The sequence below is a fragment of the Mus musculus genome, chromosome 8 (assembly GCF_000001635.26).
Source record: "Mus musculus strain C57BL/6J chromosome 8, GRCm38.p6 C57BL/6J".
Taxonomy (NCBI): domain Eukaryota; kingdom Metazoa; phylum Chordata; class Mammalia; order Rodentia; family Muridae; genus Mus; species Mus musculus.
The window spans coordinates 34,582,577-34,586,072 of record NC_000074.6 but is presented as its reverse complement, the minus strand read 5'-3'; the positions used below and the strand labels follow the sequence as shown (position 1 = coordinate 34,586,072).

The 3,496-nt window shown below is 44.3% G+C and overlaps 1 long non-coding RNA gene across 1 annotated transcript; it reads left to right on the top strand.

The window, feature by feature from the left end:
* The first annotated feature begins 1,046 nt into the window (after positions 1-1,046).
* Gm46068 lies at positions 1,047-2,617 on the top strand. The gene is made up of 3 exons (XR_001778749.1): positions 1,047-1,186; positions 1,284-1,375; positions 2,382-2,617. It is a non-coding gene; the product is annotated as a predicted gene, 46068 (long non-coding RNA).
* The last annotated feature ends 879 nt before the right edge of the window (positions 2,618-3,496 follow it).

The following is a 3,496-nucleotide window of genomic DNA, read 5'->3' as shown; positions in this document are numbered from 1 at the left end:
ATGTTTCTTTGTGTAGTGGACAGAAATAAGTGAAGACACTCACATCTGGTTAAAGGACTGTGAAGGTGCTCAGGCACAGATTGGATACCTATATCACATCTCCTCTCCAGTGCCTAGAGACCATGAAGAAGAGGGTGAGGAAATTGCATCAGCCAGCGACTGGGGAGAACTAGAGGGAAACAGGGTCTTCTGGATGAGAGAGGACTGTGGTCCTCCCGGATTCACAGCAGCATCCGCCTAAGATCTGCATGAAGAACAAGCCGGTCAGCATTCCAGCCCAGAGCAAGAAGAGCTATCAATGGCCTCTGTGGGAACAAGAGGCAGGTCCTGTTTTTGTTTTTTAACTGTGTGGCTCCTAGTAGGTCAGCCATGGTCTCTCTGGTGAAGGGTCCCATCAGTGAGTATACAGGCCACACAAATTGGACTCAGTGGTTACTGAAACAGGAAAAGAGTTGATGAGATTGGGAAGGAGTGAGAGGGTGGGAGTGGATCTGCAAGGAATTAGGAGTGGGTGTGGGTATGATCAAAACATTGTATACACATGTAATAAATATAATACTTTACATATAATATATATACATATAATATTTTAGTCATAGTCATAACTACTCTTCCTAATTCCTTATAGGAATTACTCCTTTGCAACTTCATGGGCTCTTTTCTTGTTTCAGTAACCCACTGAGTATGTATATGTATCCATCCATACATATACATATACAAACATACACACACACACACACACACACACACACAGAGTCTTAGTTACATCTCACAAGCAACTCTTGTAAAGGACAACATTTAATTGGGGCTGGCTGACAGCTTCAGAGGTTCAGTCCATTATCATCATGGCAGGAAGCATGGTGGTAGCATCCAGGCAGGCATGGTGCTGGAGGAGACAAGAGATCTACATCTTGTTCTGAAGGCAAACACAAGAAGACTGGCATCCTCAGGCAGCTAGGAAAAAGCTCTCAAAGCCCACTCTCAGAGTGACATACTTCCTCCAACAAAGCCACACCTTCAAAGCAACTTATGGACAAAGTGTTTATTTTGTTTTAGCGTTCCAGGCGGATGATCATTCATCATGGCAGGGATACAAGGCAGCAAGCATCAAGCACCGTAGTAGGAGCTGCAAACGGAGCGACCAGAACTCTACTGCACATACAGGAGCAAAGAGCCTACACTGGCGGTAGGGAGAGGATGTAAACTCTCAAAGCCTGCCCCCAGTGAAATACTTCCTCCAGCCAGGCTCTACATCCTAAGAGTTCTATATTCTCCTCTCATAGCCAACTGGGGACCAGATGTCAAATACATGAGTCTGTGCGGGACATTTCTCACGCAGCCAACAACACCACATCTACAGCAGCAATCACACAAAGTAAGTAAGCCCCTGTCATAAACTTTAAACGTATGTGTATGATCGAGGAAGAGAATAGTCAAAACCCATCCTAGGGACAAGAAGGCCCAAGTATATTGTATATTTTGCTCTCAGAAGGCTTGGCTACTGTCTCAGTCAGGGTTTCTACTCCTGCACAAACATCGTGACCAAGAAGCAAGTTGGGGAGGAAAGGGTTTATTCAGCTTACACTTCCACACTGCTGTTCATCACCAAAGGATGTCAGGACTGAAACTCAAGCAGGTCAGGAAGCAGGAGCTGATGCAGAGGCCATGGAGGGATGTCCCTTACAGGTTTGCTTCTCCTGGCTTTTTCAGCCTGCTTTCTTACAGAACCTGGGACTACCAGCCCAGGGATGGCGCCACCCACAATGGGCCCTCCCACCCTTGATCACTAATTGAAAAAAATGCCCCACAGCTGGATCTCATGGAGGCATTTCCTCCCTTGAAGTATCACAGTAACACAGGGTTGATACTGTTGTTCTTCCTATGGGGTTTCAAACCTTTCAGCTCCTTCAGTCGTTCCCCTAACTCCTCCATTGGGGACCCTGTGTTCAGCCCAATGCTTGGCTGCGAGCATCTGCTCCTTTCTCTGTGGTAACTCCAGCTTGTGTCAAGTTGACACACAAAACCAGCCAGTACAGCTACTATTCTTTAATTTCTAATTTTTGGGTCATCTCCCAGTTATCTTTCGGATGTTGAGAGATTCCCCTGTAGTCAAAAGCATGGTCTGTATGACTTCATTAATTTTCAGCTTACTCATGCATATTTCATAGTCTGGGAGATGATGAGTCTGAACAGTGTATCTGCCTCGGAAAATTACACGCTCACTCCTCTTGTTGGATGAAGCAGTCCACAGGCATTAACTCCACAAAAGTGCACAAGTCTCTGGTATTTTTGCTGATGTTCTGTGCCCTTTCTGCCAGTGACTGGGAGGGGAGTGCTGATCTCTGAGCGATGATGGTGGGTGTGTTTATTTTCCCCTCCAGTGGTATCACATCTCTACACACACACGGATCACGTACTTGGAAGCTTTACTGCCAGCTCATCCACACTCAGGACTGTCTTCCCGGTGAGTGTATCACCGGCTGGAGTTGTGTTTTTCTGACAAATGGGGATCCCTGCCACTGGGTAATGGCTTGTTTTGTCTCCTGGATTATGAAGTCTGTGTGGGATTGGTAGTCTCTCTCCAGAGCGTTTTAATCAGTGCTCAGTGTAACTTTTAACTTTTTTTTAAGATTTATTTTTATTTTATTTCATGTATATAAGTATACTGTTGCTTTCTTCAAACACACCAAAAGAGGGCATCAGATCTTATTACAGATGTGGTTGCTGGGAATTGATCTCAGGGCCTCTGGAAGAGCAGTCAGTGCTCTTAACCACTGAGCCATCTCTCCAGACCTGTAACTTCCTACTTTTAACCTTCATCTCTCAACCTAAGATTCATTTCCTTTAGAAGTATTCTATTTAGATTTTCTTCTTCTGATTGATCTTTCTTAATAAGTATGTTTAGCAGCTTTGTAAGTAATGCAATCATTCAGGGGACTGAATTTAAATTTACAGTATTGATACTCACCCCATGGTGTTTTGTTCTGTTATTCCTGTTCGGGTTTTTTTTTTTTCTTCCTTTTTTCATTAAATGGGATTTTTAAAATTACATTTTGTTCCTGCATGGCTTATTGAACATATTTCTCTTCCTCTCCTTCTTCCTCCTCCTTGGTGTGTGTGTGTGCGTGCGTGTGTGTGTGTGTGTGTGTGTGTGTGTGTGTGTGTGTGTGTGATGATTGTCTAGTCTTTCTAATGTCTTAAGTACTGATATCTTATCTACCTAACTTCCAGTAACATTCAGATGTTAGTGTCAGAGTTCGATGGAAGAACAAAGGCGTGTTTGAATCTCACCGGTTTGCTGGATGATGGTTTATTTGTATCTTTTTTATTGGTTATTTTATTTATTTACAATTCAAATGTTATCCCCCTTCCCAGTTTCCCCTCTGAAAACCCCCTCCCCCCTCCCCACTGCTTCTATGAAGATGCTCCACCACCCACTCACTCTCGCCTCATTGCCCTAGCATTCCCCTACACTAGGGCACAGAGCCTTCACAGG